General features: G+C 30.7%; 1 protein-coding gene across 4 annotated transcripts in view; it reads left to right on the top strand.

Annotated features, from left to right (window-relative positions):
- Positions 1-20,384, top strand: part of LOC145266903 (uncharacterized) — a 216,837-nt gene that overhangs the window by 13,375 nt on the left and 183,078 nt on the right. Inside the window, exon 1 of one of the 4 annotated variants that reach the window (XM_080122683.1) lies at positions 3,272-3,310. The exons of the other annotated variants lie outside the window; for them this stretch is intronic. The gene's annotated coding sequence lies outside the window, so the exon portion shown is untranslated. Of the gene's footprint in view, positions 1-3,271; positions 3,311-20,384 lie in introns of those variants that run through there. 4 annotated transcript variants of the gene reach the window in all.

Below are 20,384 nucleotides of genomic sequence, written 5' to 3'. Positions count from 1 at the left end.
TTAATGTTTTTTTTTGTGTTTTTAATAAAAGCGTTTATTATGTTCATAAACGAGACCGCATATTTTTTTTTATATTAATATAAACAGAATTTACGGGTTTGTATTAGTGTACACATAGATTCGAAAAAGTGTTCAAAAAACAAATATATAACAAATAAATGTTATCAAAGGCAAGATAAGTTACTTTTCTACCTAACTGGATATATTTTTTGTGTTTTTATTCAGTGTAACATGTTTATTCAGCTCGAAAAACATGCAATGTTTACCGATGTATTGGAAATTTCAAAATGGCAGCCGACTGTCTCTCGGAGAGGGTACGTTTCGGAAAAGGTATTATAAATAATAAACTAGACAAAATACTGTTAGAAATTCGCTCAATATATGTTACCGTGACATAAGTTGACATGTATTCGGTTGTTTTCTAACAGTATTTTGTCTAGTTTATTATTTATAATACCTTTTCCCAAACGTACCCTCTCCGAGAGACAGTCGGCTGCCATTTTGAATTTTCCAATACATCGGTAAACATTGCATGTTTTTCGAGCTGAATAAGCATGTTACACTGAATAAAAACACAAAAAATATATCCAGTTAGGTAGAAAAGTAACTTATCTTGCCTTTGGTAACGTTTATTTGTTATATATTTGTTTTTTGACAACTTTTTCGAATCTATGTGTACAGTAATACAAACCCGAATTTACTTATATACTGTTGTTTATAAAAGGGTAAAATCGATTTTTCTACTTCGCCGACTATGTTATTTATTTATTTGGAATCGTTTATTTGGTAAAGAAAAAAAAAAACAGAAAACAAACAAAAAACATGTCGGTCGAGTGTTACGGGAGAACGAGAAATAATGCTTAGGGGGTCTTGATAATCGCTAAAAAATAGAAAATTAAAGAAATTACTGAGGGAGATTTGGGTTTAAAAAGAAAATAATAAATTTTAATATTTTTTAAAATATAATTTAGAGAGAGAGGGGGGGATAAAACCTATATCTCCCTTTGAAAAGCAACCAACAAAAAATAAAATTAAAAAGATTCTTGATAAACGATAGCGGAGTTTTCAATAAAATTGATTAATAAATTTATTTAGTGATTACTTTCTCTCTTAATGATTGATTTTAGAATTTTGAAGTAAAAATTTAAAAAATTAAAAATGAGTTAACAAGAGATTGTTAACACATGGCATCTCTCGCGTCAAAAAATATTTCGCTTTTAATTTATTAGTTAATTTTTGCAAAATTTGACAGGACGACAATAAATGTTGATAATTGATAAAATCATAATTTTAAATAACGCATGAGTGCATTTGGTATGACAGAAAACAAAAACATAACAACAAAAAACTATCTAAATTAAAAAACAAAACCAAAAGCGTAACGAAGAATCGAATCGCTCCCTGTTTTTTAATTTTTGGGTTTTGTTTTTTTTATTGTTTTTATGACTCCAAAAAACATTCGTTAAAATAAGAACAAAAAAAAATTGTAATTAACTTTGTATGAACATAATAAACGCTTTAAAATAAGTTAAACCACTAAGAACTTAGCCAGTTAGGTAGAAAACGGACACTTAGAAAATCGATTTTATTTAAAAAAAAAAAAAAAAAAAAAAAAAAACATTAAACAAGTAAAAATATTTTTTTTTAAATATTATGGGGGGGGGGCTATAGTTTATTTTAAAAAACAATATCTCCTTCAAGAACGATCATAAAATGTGTTTTCAATCGATATTTATTCAATTAGGGACCAGTTTTCCTACCTAGCGAAAGGGGACGAGTTTTCCGGAGACGAGTTTTCCCGAGACGAGTTTTCCCGAGACGAGTTTTCCCGAGACGAGTTTTCCCGGGACGAGTTTTCCTAAATTCCTTTCAGATGCAAGGTTCCTTGTTTACTTGCGGTTGTAACGATGTAAGATTCCGTTGTACGGAAGACCAAATCGGCCATAATTTAAATATTTAAATTTATTTACTGAATTTAAATATTTAAATTGATATACTGTTTAAATGATAATATACGTCTACGATGTTTTTATTGGCGCTTTTCTTCGTATTTTTTAATAACATTTTTGTTGCACCATTTACAAGTTTTTTTTTACAAATATTTTTTTTAATACTGTAATAGTAAAATTATTTTAGTAACATTCTATATTGGATACGTTTTTTTTAATGAGGTTTAAGTAAAAAAGTTCACTTTTTTTATTATTAAAAATACATTTCATGAAAACACTCATTATAAAATGTTCACGTTGTTTAATTAAAAGTTCTCAATTTTAATCTAATAGTTTTATAATTTTGTTATTTTGTTACAAATATAAAGATTATTTTAATTTTAACGGTAATTTGGTTTTCATTATAAACTCCGTCATGTTAAAGACTTTAAAATCACTTTAAATAGTAAATCAATTTTAATATTTAAAAAAAAAAGAGAAATCAACAGGAAAAAAAATCTCGTGTGAAAACATTACGAGATACTTTTTCCGTATAATTAATAAATGTATCTTTATTTTACTATTACAGTATTAAAAAAATTATTTGTAAAAAGAACTTGTAAATGGTGCAAAAAAAATGTTATTAAAAGTATGAAGAAAAACGCCAATAAAAACATCATAGACATTTTGGCCGATTTGGTCTTCCGTACAACGGAATCTTACATCGTTAAAACCGCAAGTAAACAATGAACCTTGCATCTGAAAGATAACCAAACAAGGATATAAGCGTTGAAAGAAGATTGGTTTTAGAGGTGTTCAAGTAACAATTTTTCTCATTTCACCACATGACTTTATAACTGCTGCTCTTCGAAATGCTGCCATAGACAGTTATGTTATCTGCGTACATGACCGAAATGGATCTCAAAATATGCTTTGAAAGGTCATTGACGAAATTCAGAAGCAAGGGGTGAACGAAATAAAAAACCCCCAGAAAATAGACACTACTACTACTACTACTACTACTACTACTACTACTACTACTACTACTACCACCACCACCAATAATAATAATAATAATAATGATTAAAAAGGTCATTCTAAATAAAAAAAAGTCGAGAGTGTAAAAATCTAAACATTTAAAAATACCCATAATGCAATGGAAAGTGAAATATATTACGCCAGAGCAAGAAAAAAAAAAATCACACACACTACTAAATGCTCAAACGATAAGAAAATTTAACTTCATATCATAAGAGATTAAGAGCGAGATTAAATGAATGGATTATTATCCATACTTGTATTGTTGCAAATACTGAGATTATTAGTCGTTAATTCGGAGCACAAAGGTTCACAGTACTTGTACGGATAAATAGCACATCTGGGTGAGTAAGCGAACATTTCATTAGTTTTCTTTTCTTTTTTTTTTTTTGCCACCTCGATATTTCATGGCGATGACAACTTATATCAGCTTGTGTATAGAAAAAGAAGTAAATGATTAGCAGGCGTATATATATATATATATATATATATATATATATATATATATATATATACATATATATATACATATATATATACATATATATATACATATATATATACATATATATATACATATATATATACATATATATATATACATATATATATATATATACATATATATATACATATATATATACATATATATATACATATATATATATACATATATATATACATATATATATATACATATATATATATACATATATATATATACATATATATATATACATATATATATATATATACATATATATATATATACATATATATATACATATATATATACATATATATATATATATATACATATATATATATATATACATATATATATACATATATATATATATATACATATATATATATACATATATATACATATATATATATACATATATATACATATATATATATACATATATATATACATATATATATACATATATATATATATATACATATATATATATATATATACATATATATATATATATACATATATATATATATATACATATATATATATATATACATATATATATATATATACATATATATATATATATATACATATATATATATATATACATATATATATATATATACATATATATATATATATACATATATATATATATATACATATATATATATATATACATATATATATATATACATATATATATATATATATACATATATATATATATACATATATATATATATATATACATATATATATACATATATATATATATATACATATATATATATATATACATATATATATATACATATATATATATATATATATATACATATATATATACATATATATATATATGTGTGTGTGTGTGTGGATATAATGTATATATAAATAAGTGTGCATATACATAATAGGGGGTGTGTTTATATGCAAACTTGTATGAAAATAATGATATATATAGAATTCTGTATACAAAATTTTGCGTATATTTATAAAGAGTTGTATATATAAAATTGCTTATACATAATGTGTGTATATACGAAAGCCATTCCAAAAGTAAAGCCTCCTATTTTTTAACAAAAAAGTTGAAAAGTTACGAAGACGTGAGTTGTACCACTAAAACAAACGAACTTTTCTGCTTCAGAAATTATTTTTCTACATTGTTACCACCATTCTCAATGCACCGCATAAATTCAATGACGTTTCTCTGCTTCTGGCGCACATCCATGACAGGGGTTGCTTTCTTAGAGTCTCAGACAGTCAACAGGGAGATGAAACTTTCAGGTCATGAATGCATAAATTCGGTTATAAAAATACAATTTGCAATCCCCTCAGATCCATTTGGGCGGAAAAATAGAAGACATTATTTTTGGAATCAACCGCGTATAATGTATATGCATAAGAAATTGTGTGTGCGCGCACACACACACACACACACACACACACACACACACACACACACACACACACACACACACACACACACACACGTATAATTACATATGACCAAACTGTGTGTATTTATACGTACAAGTAGTACAAAATATATATAGACTTGTATAAAAATAATTGTGTATATAGATATTCAAATTTGTATATACGAAATTTTGTGTATGTATATAAAAAATGTGTACAGAAAACTGCGTACATATACGCAGTTTTGTATGTATAAATATATGTGTATGAATGTTGTGTAGGGAGCTGGCTGAGCTGCGCCAGTGTGTGTGCATGTTTTCGTAGGCATGGACCGTATTAAGATAAAGGGTTATCAATTATTTCCGTTATTGGATACATAGAAAATCAGTATGTGCATTTTGTGCTTTTTATTTTATTTTTTAATTTTTTTATTTGTTATGTTTTACTGTAATAAAAGCCAAAAGCTACTCAAGGATAGGTGTTAATGAAACTGATTATTTTTCAGTTGACAAATGAATAATTTTATGGAATGTTTGTTGAAATGGACCGATTTCGAACACTTGGTGGAATAGTTCATGACAAGAACTTGTCAACATTGGATTAAAAGAAAACAATGTTGTGTTACATACATATTGTTTTTGTTGTGATTAATTTCGCAACATCTATATATTAATACGATAGCGTGTGTGTTATTTATTTTATGTGTCACGTTTACATCCGAGTGACTTTAATTGTTATGGACTTCCATTTTTTTGTAATAAATAATTTTACTAAGAATTCTTCACAAGTTTGGGTTTCGGTTTCGATTAAAGCTGATGGCACTCAAGGCATTTATTTTTTTTTATAGTTTTATCAAGAATTCTTCATGAGTTTTGGTTTCGGTTTCAATTATGGCTGAAGGGACTCAAGCTATATACATATACATTTTTTTTCATAAGTTTCGGTTTCGATTCAAGCTGATGCACCTAAGGATATATTTTTTATTTTTGAAATCGCAACTTTATAATATATAAAAATCGATAGAACATTAACTCTATAATAATATATACGAAATCCGCAAGAATTAAAATGTCATATTTAAGCATACTTTACGACCCTGCTAGCTTAGATACATACTTTTGCAAAAGAGCTACAACTCCACGTTAAAAAAACGACCCTGATGTCTAACTCTGTCCCAGGGGGAGGCATAATAAATAGGTACAATAATATCAGAGCGTATCCATTTACGTTGAACATCTACAGAATTCCAACATAAATATATTACATATGAATAAGTCCCCTGTGGAATTTCAACAGGTCTCGCTAGTTTTAATTAGTACTGTAAGTATTAGTAGTAGTAGTAGTAGTATTAGTATTAGTAGTAGCAAACCATGTCAGAAAATATAACATTTCATAATTACTTGTGAGGAGGATACTCAAAATGAGGTATAACTTAAAAGCTTGTAAAAAAATCTGTAATTATGTTTCATGCTGATTTTTCTAAACATTAATCGTTAAATATTTGTTTTTCACTCCAAACAAGGCACAGTGCCACTTTGATGTAGGGAGCTATTATCGAGGAAATAAGTTGCAGGGATACTATGTAGGGAGTTGAGCAGCGAGATGTCCGTTCACATTACACTTGAACTTCTGCATGCCAGTACAGTTGGGAAAGCAGAAACCCGGGAGGGAGTTCCAAAGTCTCATAGTTCTGAGGAAGAAACTATTGGAGTAGAAGGTTTTTTTTTTTTTTTTTTTTTTTTTTTTTTTACATCTAGGGATCTCTACTGTGTAGGGGTGGAATTTTGCTGCTTGCCGGGCTTGTCGGGGGCATTTACGTCTAAATGGTACAAGGGCTTGTAGTTCGCCGGAGCATTCATCATTAAAATACTTGTAAAATAGGCAAAGAGATGCAACATTACGTCGATGGGACAAAGGTTGTAGCTTAGATGGCAGTCCAGGACCTATCAGGTTGACGACTCTCTTTTGGACGTTGTCCGGGAGCAAGAGACTAGTAACAGACGCACCTGCGCAAATGTGACAACAGTACTCTATACATGGGCGAATGGTGGGCTTGTAGAGATACAGGATACTTTCAGGCGTAAGTAACTTTCTAGCACGGCAGAAAGAGAGAGAGAGAGAGAGAGAGAGAGAGAGAGAGAGAGAGAGAGAGAGAGAGAGAGAGAGAGACCACCTTCTTTGCAGCAGCCTTGACAATGCTCTCAATGTATCTGTTCCAACTCATAAACATGATATTCCCAAACATGCTGCAAGTGTGTGTGTGTGTGTGTGTGTGTGTGTGTGTTTCATGTTTACATACGTATATGTATGAATGTACATTTCACATTTTAAAATCACTTGCTAGGTGTTCGCCAATCACACCATTTATTTACATATCAGCATGCATCAAAGTTTACTGTCATTCGCAACATTTTCGTATTCGTTCAGAATTAATGATCTTTCGGTTTTAAGATTCTTCGGTTCATTTATTCTCTTCACTTTATAGTTTTTTGACCAGCTAACTACACAGAACTAAATAACATTTTTAAAACATGTTTTCTTTTTTCACGACGAGAAATATTGTACGGCGTAACACTTTGTAATAACGTTTCACCCAATGTAAACACCAATCTTCTTCAGGTGTGTCTTGTCGAACTCGGAAATCTTTCTGTCGAACTCGGAAATCTTTCTGTCGAACTCGGAAATCTGCACATGATAGCATGCTCTAGTTGCGTCAGCCATGACCATGTAGTAATCCGCAATCGTATTTTGAGTGTCACTCGCACTGAGGATTGAACGTCATAATTTCTGAATAGTCGTTATTACAACGGAGGGTTCTCTTAAACTGTCCATCTTCTCTATGTATTTATTTATTTATTTGCGGACTGTTATCCTCATGTTCTTTTGTTCTTCGGGAGACGTGGCGCAATGGATAGAGGCGTTGAATCTCTACGGTTCCAGGTGAGCATAGTATGCGGTTTCAATCCTACCCAAAGCTGGCCAGAGGATTAGTTGGCCAAAAGGTGGTGAGGCAACACCAACTATGGAAGGCAGTAATTACTGAGAATACAGTTAAGAGACTCAGCATTCCTATCCTGTCGCAGTTAACGATCAAGAAGACCAGATGAATAGTTGGCCAAAACGTCGTAGAACAATAAATATAAAGATGAGGACAACAGTTCGCAAATAAACAAATAAATAAATAAATAAATATGCAAATTACTCATTTCAAAGGATTCAAATAAAAAAATTTCCTCTTGATATGTATTAGTGTTACTATATATTGCTTTTGCTAGATGTTGTAGGTAACAGATGATTCCTTTATTTACATTATGTGAATGGGGAGAGTTGAAGTTTAAATATTGTCCAATGGAAAATGGCTTTCGATGTACAGATGACATAAAACACTGATCAGTGCGGGTTATCAGCACATCTAAGAACGATTATTTGTTATTATGTCCCTTTTCCATTGTGAACTGTATACGTGGACGGATAGAGTTCACTTGATCTAGTAACGTTGAAATATCTTCCTGGTGGGGACAGAGTATAAATTTGTCATCCACATCTTGCAGTCACATTGTTGGCTTTATTGGAAATCCCATTTTTTCTAGTTTTCCATGTATACATTGGTTAGTTCTGTGAACAATGGATATTGTATCCTTACACAACTTTCCTGCCGATATATATCATATCACGTCACGAAGTATGTTGTTTCCACACAGAAAGTCAACATCCCTATTATATTGCAATTGGGATGCTAGTGCGTTCTTCTTAATGGCGTATTCGCAAACCAGCTATAATACTCTGCATCGTTTGAAATGTGAATATCCGACCGTGGCCTTACATGAGCAACAAGACGATACTAGAAATTTCAGGGCAAATAAATTAGTATATTCTATGACAATTGATGGTCATTTGAGAAAGAAATGACCCGTATATAATTATTGAGTTTAGTTTTAAAATAGATTTGATCACCATTAAAACAGCGCCAAAAATAAGCAGATCGCATAGCAGGTACTCTGAATATAAATAGCAGGTGTTTACTGAATATAAATGTACTAGAAATTAAATTCAAAGTTGAAAACTTTGAATCTTTCAGTTGAATTCGTAAATATAAAGCTGGGTTATTGTCAAAACTCCTCCTATATTAATAAACAAAAATAAAAATGTGTGCCTGTGATGAAACGAAAATATCATATGGCAAAAATTACGTAAATTGATCAAGTAGTTTTATTTTTCTAAAGAAAATCATGTTTAATCGATTAATGAGAAATACGTAGGCATTACAACATAAATCTTGCAGGTTTAATTTCCTTTTGATTTTTAGATTGTTTTCAAACGGCGGACAAGACAGTTGCTCTTCTGTTACTCATAAAATTTGATTTTCTTTATAAAAATAAAACTACATAATCAATTCACATAATTCTTGGAATGTGATATTTTCATTTCGTCACAGGTACGTGCATCATACAGACTTTTCTTTATTTTTGTTTTTTAATATGGGGGAATTGTAGACAAGAACTACGGTTTGTCTGAAAAGTAAGTAGGCTACTGTCACAAGCAAGATATTTCAATCCATAAGAACTGCATACTTTGGTCTGAATCGCTTTCCCATCTTTTTTTGCCATGTTTCTTTGAACTGTTTGAATGAATTTTCATTGAGTTCACCCAGCTCTGTCGTTACGACTTTTGAAAAAAAGATCGTCCTGACCATCACCTGTAGCTTAAGAGGAAAAGTCGATTAAGATGATGAAAATATGAATTGTTGAGCGATGTTCTTCTCGGCCATCCGATTTCATATTCCCAAAGTTTCAGGACATATTGTAATATTAACACTTTTTGCATTGAATTCATATGACCATTTTATATAAAGATTTTTTCGAGTTTCTGAGATGACGATCAAGTACTTTTATTATTTGTATTATTCGGGAGGGGGGGGAAGCTTCACGTGCTTCCCATTAATGACTTAGTTTACAATACACTGTAGTTTACATTGCACTGTGGAGAACCTACTGTTCATCTATACAATTATTTTTTATATATAATGTCTTAAATTAAAGTTTAAATGCAAAAGTCAAGTATTATGATTCAATTGTGCTTTAAACAAAAACATTCATTTCGAACGCGCCCCTGTCATATCAAAGAACATACTCTTGGTTTTATATGTATGGCCTTACTGACTGTGCGCTGATAATGGCTTAAATTTATGTTTAAAATGAAAAGTCAAGTATCATAGTGCATTATCAACTATCGATACTTATCGAAGACATTCTGATACATAATCTATCTAAGAACACTACCAGGTACATAAAATACCATCGTGTGAAATTTCATATAAATCAGCTTAGCCGTTTTTGAGGGAGCGATCTCAGACACACATACGCAGATAAAGTTCCTTTTACATAATAGTAAAGGTGGTTTAATTCTATATTAGGTCTACCTAAGTGGTCATTGTCGTCCAGCATACGTGCTGATCTTTGAGACATTTTATTTTCTCCGTTTTTTGTCATCTTCATAATATACTATTACAATCGCTTTGTATACAACTATTTTATCATTTCTTATATAATCGCTTAAAGCAATATTTCTTGATGGAGATTGACTCAACAAACACCTTGAAACTATATTAAGTTTACGCAAGATTAAACCAATAGGTTATATGACTGGATTAATGCAAATAACTCAGATAGAGATTGTCATGCCCAGTTTCCCAAATAAGTGATCCATAAACAGCATCTAGAAATCATCTTAATAAGTTCGATTTGTTTCTTGAGGCGTTAAAAGTGACTTTCAAATTAAGCATATAAAGAGCGAATGTTAAAAGAACTCTAATTGCACGATTTTTTTTATTACCGCTTGTACATATTCGGTGTTGTTTGGGAATGAAAAAAAAAAAGAATTAACATGTTTACAAAGAATTGGAAAGTAAGTTTGGTGAATTTTATTTTGTAATCAAATTAATTTACCTTTAGTACAGAATGAAACGGTGAAATTGTCATCCTAGAAAAAGACGCCATGATTCCATTTCTCGGGTTTTCTTTTCTTTTTGTTGCAGTTAGTTAGTTGTGTACAGATCCCAAGAGCGATGGGAGCCGTCTATCATGTCTGAAAGTGACACAATATTCAATGAGCGAGATCGAAGATGCGCCGCTGTACAACTCATGCTTTCTACCGATCCAAGTTATAACAACAGGACTATTGGCAGCACCTCAAAATGCAAATCCGATACTCAGCTCTTCACCATTGCGATGACTTTTATCTGCCATATGTGCAATATAATGGAAGAAATTTTCGTTCATATTCTTTCGAGTCAATTCCTCTGCTTTTTCTCTGTCAACACGTTCCACATACTCACCCCTGGTTTCATCCACTTCAACTTCATTGGCCACAACCTTGAGCATCCACTCCTCACTTCTAATCACATACTTTTTCAACGACGTCTCCTCAAATCTTACACAATCTTTCACAATCATCAATCCTCTTCCACCGTTTTTCCCCTGATACAATCTAGCTATACTATTTCTAATTGGAATATACCAAAAATTACCAAAATTTCCCTTGTTTTGATGTCCATGGCATGCAACTTCTTGTCAAACCATTAAAAATTCCCGCACTGTACCCCCAAACTCTAAAACCCCATGCATCCATCACCTGGATCATATTTCATCTGTACAATTTTGTACTCCGCAATTAGGTTCATCTTTCTAATATACTCCTTCCTGGCTTTCTCTTTTCTTTCCCTGTTCATGATGCCTACACCTTCCAACACTCCTTCCAATACTCCCAAATGCTTATACTCTGCTTCTTCTATTTCTTTCATAACTTAATTTATAAAACAATTCTATCCGAATGCACCTTTATTTCCCTTTTCACTACCAACACTGCACATTTACTAATCCAAAATTCTACCCCAATGTCTTCAGAATATGTCCCCACCCCCTTCTCATGTCTAACAAATATCTTCCAATTATTCATTAACAGCAGGTGGCTGAGACGCCGGCCGCCAGAACCAAAACAATGCTCAAGATTCTCTCTCTTTAAAAGGATGCTCAGTGGCATCATCGTCCTTACAAAAAGGAGGAGATAATGAATCTCCTTATAACATGCCCCGTCCAATACCAAAATCCTCAAGCATATCACTACTTGTTGTCAGAACCGTTTCCCATTGAGCTATGCTGCTCTGCAGAAGCCCTACACATTTCCAGCATCGACAGTATTTCACGGATTCATGAATGAGGAACCATGTCGTAAGCCTTCCTGTAATCGATCCATTCTACACTTAAGTTCCTCTTCTTCCTCTTTGCAACACTGCCTTATCAATCATTAGTTGGTCCTTGGTACCTTTCGATCCGCGCCGGCACCTTTTCTGTTCGTCAAGGAGAACACCATTACTCAAAAGATGGCTGTAAATATTGTCTGCGAAGATTCCGGTCAATAGTACACTTCCAATCTGTCCACGGCTTTTAAAAATTCTCTGTTCCTACTCCCTTTATGTCTTGGTAAAATCTATACTACTACTACTACTACTACTACTACTACTACTACTACTATAATAATAATAATAATAATAATAATAATGATAACTAGCGGGGCCTGTGGAAATACCACAGGGGACTTTTATTAAAACTGCAAAAGTATTTACCTAAGCTAGCAGGGAGTTCCTTCAGCTATAATCGAAACCGAAACCAAAACTTATGAAGAATTCTTGGTAAAATTATTTATTACAAGAAATGGAAGTCCATAACAATTAAACGACAGTCACTCGGATGTAAGCGTGATACACAAAATAACACACACGCTATCGTATTATTATTATTATTATTATTATTATTATTATTATTATTATTATTATTAATAATAATAATAATAATAATAATAATAGTAGATTTGATAATACGATCTCAAATCAACCATAATATAAAAAGAGTTCGTGGCATGTGCAGATGTAGTTGAAGACAATATAACAAGAGGGATTGTCTCCCTTTTCTCCATAATATTATTACGTATTTGCCATTTCAAAATTCAAAAAACTCTTCTCTCGTGGTAAGCAAATAGGAATAATAGTTCGAAGTTGTCATAATATTTAATTCCAAATTTGATATGGATGTTGCGATATGTAGATATACTTGTATTTACAAAATGAAAATGATAAAAAGTTGTTATAACAAGGATAACATTGACAGCATGATTCTAAAATTCAAGAATTGAAAAAAAAAATACTAGTCAGTTAAAACGCGGAAAATTAGCTGTAAGGTGAAATGGATAACGGAAGATAAAAATCTGACTTCATTTCCACAGAAAGATGTTGTGGACTTTAATAACGACTATATTATTAGCCGTTAGATTTAACGACGAAATGACGCAAAACGTATTGTTCGCCTCAGGTAGCAGTGAATAATAAAACAATTTAACAATCGAGTCTAATTCTCGCTCCCCCCTCTTTCATTTCTCAGGAAAGTGTGCAACCATCTCTCACTCTCTCACTCTCTCTCTCCCCCTCTCTCTCTCCCCCTCTCTCTCTCTCTTTCTCTCTCTCTCTCTCTCTCTCTCTCTCTCTCTCTCTCTATATATATATATATATATATATATATATATATATATATATATATATATTAATTATAAAGATAAATTATTATAAATTATGAATCAGTTTCAAAAGCATAAACAAACAAAATCAACTTGAGTGTACGCTCGTTTCGGAAACGATATTCATTTTATTTACAATTGACAATAATTAAGAATAATTGTATACGATTATTCATCTCCTCATCAGCACAAAAAGGGGGGGGTGAATTTAAGACACCAAAATAAAAAAATCACTTTGTAGTAAGTTAGGTGGATGGTACTGAAAATATTTAAAACATAAGAAAAAGTTTGTGAGTTTTAATGTTATTAATGAAGATAGAAGATTAGGAGCAAAAAAAAAAAAAAATTAGGATAGAATTAAAATAAAAATTAGAAAAAAAATCTATTAAATTCCTTATTGAGATTAATAATGAAATTTGTTTAAAGTTGTTCAATAAAATTTTGTGTGCATGCTTCCGTGTTTTGGGCTCAAAAGGTTGAAAAAGTTATTTACGGTTTATTTTAAATGTAAAAACCCTGGCTTAATGGAAAGTTAACGTGTTTAAGGATGGAACGTTAATTTTTAAAATCTAATATATGAATATATATGTGTATAATATATATATATATATATATATATATATATATATATAACTATATATGTATATATATATGTATATATACATATATGTATATATATGTATATATATGTGTATATATATATATGTATATATATGTGTATATATATATGTATATATATGTGTGTATATATATGTGTGTATATACATGTGTATATATGAATATATATATATGTATATATATTTATATATATATATGAATATATATGTGTATAATATATATGAATATATATGTGTATAATATATATATATATTTATGAATATATATGTGTATAATATATATATATATGAATATATATGTGTATAATATATATATATATGAATATATATGTGTATAATATATATATATATATATATATATATATATATGAATATATATGTGTATAATATATATATGAATATATATGTGTATAATATATATATGAATATATATGTGTATAATATATATTATTATATATGTGTATAATATATATTATTATATATGTGTATAATATATATATGATTATATATGTGTATAATATATATATGATTATATATGCGTATAATATCAGAGAGGCGGTAGCACTCTCTATATAGGGATGGCCCGTACACGCCTATATACGCCTACAAAACAAAACTATCCAGATCTCAACTAAAATCAACTTATAAGTTTCAAAAAGCACATATTCTTACAGAGAAGCGTCTTACGAATCCAGCGAGTGTCAGAACGTCGGTTAAAATGTCAAAAGAGAGCAAAAAAAAAAAAAAAAGGGTACAAAAATGGCCAATTGTTCTTCTTTCTTCTTTGTTCTTCTTCTTTCTTTTGAGACGATGTATCTCGGTGTACGAACGGTTTCTGACAACAGTTCAAGCATCAATCGACTGCTTTTACACAGAAAAGTGCAGTGACCCATCGCTTTTTAGCTAACTCCATAATTAAATAATTATAATAACAAGTTTTAAACACTATATACCCAATGTAGACAGACCACTTCAAACACGGAACTTCTCTCAAAAGGGACAGCTCCAAATAATGCACCGGATGCTCACAGACGTTCCAGTTTGCCAGTGGCCTATATTTCTTGGACGCTGAATATTTGAGGTGAACGTTAAGGTTTTTTCTTTAAACAGTAACCCACCAGCGTTAATGAAACCACGAAATCTTTATCTTAGTTGATCAAAATTGTTATAAGAGTAACCTATCAGCAAGTACGACGTTAAAAAACAATGTTATAAAAGCAAATAATTCTTCAGATTTTGGACTGTAAAATATGTACAAAATGTCAATGCTGTGACCAGGATTCGAACCTAGGTTAGCACGGCCACAACGTGGGGTCCTAACCTCTAGACGATCACGGCTAACACTGACGTCTGTCGCTCTTGGCAGAAAGACACATGACTACTGTCAAACTATTGAAAAATAAGGAGGAAACTTGAAATTCTCACGCATGCGCAAAAATACACTATAGCAACCATTGTTAAATGCAGCTGAATCTCTTCGCTCGCTAAGAAAAGTAGATCAGACCAGTTCTTCTAAGAACTCACCAAACGCCAAAGGAAATAAGTTAAATTAACCGCAAAAGAAACTGCAAGAAAGTCATCTTCTAAGAACTCACTGGAAGCTGACCAAAAAAGAATCAAAATCCAAGCCCTAGCCACAAAAATAACTAGATATTGTGGCTACTATACACAATCTACTAATAAAAACAAGTAAGTTTTCTAAAATAAACTACAATAAATTAACCAAGTAACCTCACACTGTCACTGATTAGGACTTCATATAAAGATAACAACTACACTATTGGTGTATATACCGTTCCACACTTTAACTATTGGTGACGGGGCAGTATCTCAATTCTACGAGAGTTGTCTTGCTATAAGATAAGTGATATTATAGTAAGATACACATAAGTGTTATATGTTTACATTTAATAAAAAATGCCAAAGTCAGCACGTAGTAAAAAAGCTCAGAGAAATATAGACTATGAAAAAAAAGTCAAGGTATTATCTGAGCAAAAAGAATACTATCAGAAAAATGCTGAAATAATAAAAATTAAGTATCATGCAAATCCTGAGGCAAAGAAGGCTGCCTCACGTGCTGACTCAAAAGCACGGTATAACAGGGATCCCGATGGGGAAAAACTGCCTCATGTGCTCTTTATAACAAAGAACCAGAAAAAAAGAAGGCTGTCTCACGTGCTGACTCAAAAGCACGGTATAACAGGGATTCTGAGGAGAAAAAAGCTGCCTCACGTGCTCTTTATCACAAAGAACCAGAAAAAAGAAGACTGCCTCACGTGCTCTTTATAACAAAGAACCAGAAAAAAGAAGGCTGCCTCACGTGCTGACTCAAAAGCACGGTATAACAGGGATTCTGAGGGAAAAAAACTGCCTCACGTGCTCTTTATAACAAAGAACCAGAAAAAAAGAAGACTGCCTCACGTGCTGACTCAAAAGCACGGTATAACAGGGATCCCAGGGGGAAAAAGCTGCCTCACGTGCTCTTTATAACAAAGAACCAGAAAAAAAGAAGGCTGCCTCACGTGCTAACTCAAAAGCACGGTATAACAGGGATCCCAAGGGGAAAAAAGCTGCCTCATGCACAAATTATTATAAATATAAATATCAAAAACTGCCAAATCTTTGCCAAAACGCCAAAGAATGAACCAAGAAAAATTTAATAATGAATGTATGAACATTTTAGAACTTTATAATACTCTAACTGTTTTATCAGAGAGGCGGTAGCACTCTCTATGTAATATAGAACCGATGGAGGACCAAGAGGCAACTCCTAAGGCCCAAAACCCAAAGACCTAAAACCCAGCAGGAAGCGGCCTGCTACTAACGGAGGCGGCAATGAGCCGCCTCCTAAAAAAGACAATACTATTATGAATGTAAGTTTAAAAATAAGACTGTAAGTAAAAATACTAATTATCAAGAATAAAAAAAGCATTGGAAATGCAAAAGGATATAGTGATGGTATGCCAAAAAGTATACAAAAAAGATAGCTATGAATGGCTAGGCACATGGAAATAGAATTGCATCCAAAGTATAGCCCTATAGCTTTTTACAACCGTAATGATGGCACGGAATGAAGATTGGAGAAAAGCTATAGGGCTATACTTTGGATGCAATTCTATTTTCATGTGCCTAGCCATTCATAGCTATCTTGTTTGTATACTTTTTGGCATACCATCCCTATATCCTTTTGCATTTCCAATGCTTTTTTATTCTTGTATATATATGATTATACATGTGTATAATATATATATGATTATATATGTGTATAATATATGCACATGTATTATATATATGAATATATATGTGTATAATATATATATGATTATATATGTCTATAATATATATATGATTATATATGTGTATAATATATATATATGATTATATATGTTTATAATATATATATATATGAATATATATGTGTATAATATATATTAATATATATATGTGTATAATATATATATGGATATGTCTATAATATGATTTATATATATATGAATATATGTGTATAATATATATATATATATATATATATATATATATACATATATGCGTATAACATATATAAATGTGTTTGTGTGCATAATATATACATGAATATTTTTAAAAAGAACTGAAAGTTTCTCTTTAATAATACTTTTTTTTAAATTGTATTCCATTTTTTGTTTTTATTTTTTTGTGCTGGAGTCGAAATTGTTGATATAAATTCCATAAGTATAAATCGTAACGTTTTCCCCAGTCCGGACCGGAATCCTCAGCAAGAGTAAGAGAGACGAACAGCAGAATATAATATTAGTAGCAGATAGGTGTCAGCAGCTGCTAGATCCCAAATTGGACATAGCCGACCCAGTTGCTGGAATTAGTAACTAGGATCGTGGGAGAATTGGTGGGTGGGATTACAACAAGCACTGTAAAATGATTTTGCATGTATTATAGCTAACTGCATTGAAGTGCTTGAGTTATATATTTTTTCCTGTAACCAAATATATAGTTCGTTTTCATGCGAATCAAAATGAAAACTACTGTTCCTGTTAATTGATCGATGGCAAAGTCAACAAGACAAGACACAAGGTACTGACGACAAGTGTGCATTATGGAATTATACACACACGACATCGTAATAGCTATAATATGCGTTTATTTTCTTTCATCTTTTAATGGTCGATATTTCGTGCAATGACCCCTTACGTAGCCACTTGGAATTATTGATAACGTACCATGCTAGAAACGTGAAATTATATTGTTTAAACTACAGCGGCTAGTTACTGAAACAAACCTAAAGTGTTGAATAATAATAATAATAATAATAATAATAATAATAATATGATGATGATGATGATAATGATGATGTCCAAACACCAAGAACACATGACTAAGAAAAACAAATCCTGAGTACACGTCTTGCTATATCTGCTTCGCTAGTTCATCAATTAGCATTATTTTACCAAACACGATGAAAAAACAAACATCTATTAACCCTAGAACACATCAATATATTTCATATGAATGAGTCTTCTGTGGAATTTCCACAGGTCCCGCTTGTTCGTATTATTTGGATTATTTCGACTACTATTGCATCTAGAGTATTATTTTCACAATGTTTCGGTCGATGTAACCTTCGATCTTCTTCAGGTTTGCAAAATCCCATAACGTAACGAATAAAGTACTAGGTAAAATTCAGTAGTGACACTGTTCTGGAGGTTGAAGGTCCAATCTTCAATGTGGGCGATACTCAGAATACAATTGCAAATTACTTAGGACTTCTAACCAGTCATGACTGACGAACATGTTACCCTTGTGGATGAAATAAAGAGTTCTGTTCGAAATTTTGAACTAGATTGATAGAAAGATTCTCAAGTTCGACATGATACACTTGAATCAAGTCGGAGGTTACATCGGTGGAAACGTTGTAAACGTAACTCTTTAAAATGAGAACAGTAGTCCGAATCATTCGAATAATACTTTCTCTTTGTCAACATATTAATCGAAAGGCAGATCATATTTGCGTGATAAAGATTATCATGTAAAAAGGAAAACGAATATTTGACGCTGACATTTGTGTGACGTGCCTACAGCATCGTTGTAAGCACGACAACCGCCCAAAGATTAGTATTCAAATTCTGTCTTTCCCCTGATGATCCGTGACCAAACAACTTTGGTTCAGTCAAAGTATATTTGCCAACTAGTCAAACAAATGACACGTTTTTCTTGTCTGCAATTAAAATATTTTACAGACTTATTTGATATATATATATATATATATATATATATATATATATATATATATGCATATATATATATGCATATATATGTATATATATGTTTATGTCTGTATATGTATATGTATATGTATATATATGTATATATATATGTATATATATGCATATATATGTATATATATGTATATGTATGTATATATATGTATATGTATATATATGTATATATATATGTATATATATATATGTATATATATATGAATATGTATATAAATATATGTATATATATGTGTATATATATGTATATATATGCATATATATGTATATAGATGTATATATATATGTATATATATATGTATATATTTATATATGTATATATATATATATATGTATATATATATATATATATATATATATATATATATAAACACTACCGTCTTTGGAAGTTTTACTCATTTAAAACTGCTTTAAAGCTTCATCGCTCACTCATTTTGCGACCAAATTTAAAACAATTTATAAGTTCATAGGTCATCTTCTCAGCTATATTCGGAAATAAAAAATTTCAATTTTCCTTCATTTTATTTTTACTTTCATCATATTTTGTTTTGGTTTTGATACCCCCAAATTTACAACTCTTCCTTTTCATAACCTACCATACTTTCATAAATCAGATTCCATTTTCTGTAGGCTGTTTTTTTTAACCCAGTCAAAGACGGGTACTTTTGCTAGTATATATATATATATATATATATATATATATATATATATATATATATATATATATATATATATATACTGTGTATCAAATTATTTACGAGGTTACATTTTTTTAATAATTAAGGAACGGGTAAATAAAAATCCATGAAACCTTGAGAAAGTGTTTACAATACTATTCAGCTACTCCAGTCAGAAAATAAACGTATTTAAAACAGTATTAGCGAAACTATAGCAAAAGGTAGGAATATCTGTTGATTTCAGTGTGCCAAGTTATTAACGAGGTTGAGAAAAAAAACACAATATACCCATAACTTGTTTATTGAAATAATTTTCAAACATTAAATAAACTAGGAAAAATGCTTAGAACACAATAACTACATAGCAATTTCTATGT

Source organism: Euprymna scolopes, chromosome 42 (assembly GCF_053919585.1).
Source record: "Euprymna scolopes isolate OS-2025 chromosome 42, ASM5391958v1, whole genome shotgun sequence".
NCBI lineage: Eukaryota > Metazoa > Mollusca > Cephalopoda > Sepiida > Sepiolidae > Euprymna > Euprymna scolopes.
The sequence above is the reverse complement of the archived record's forward strand: the minus strand, read 5'-3'. Positions and strand labels throughout refer to the sequence as shown.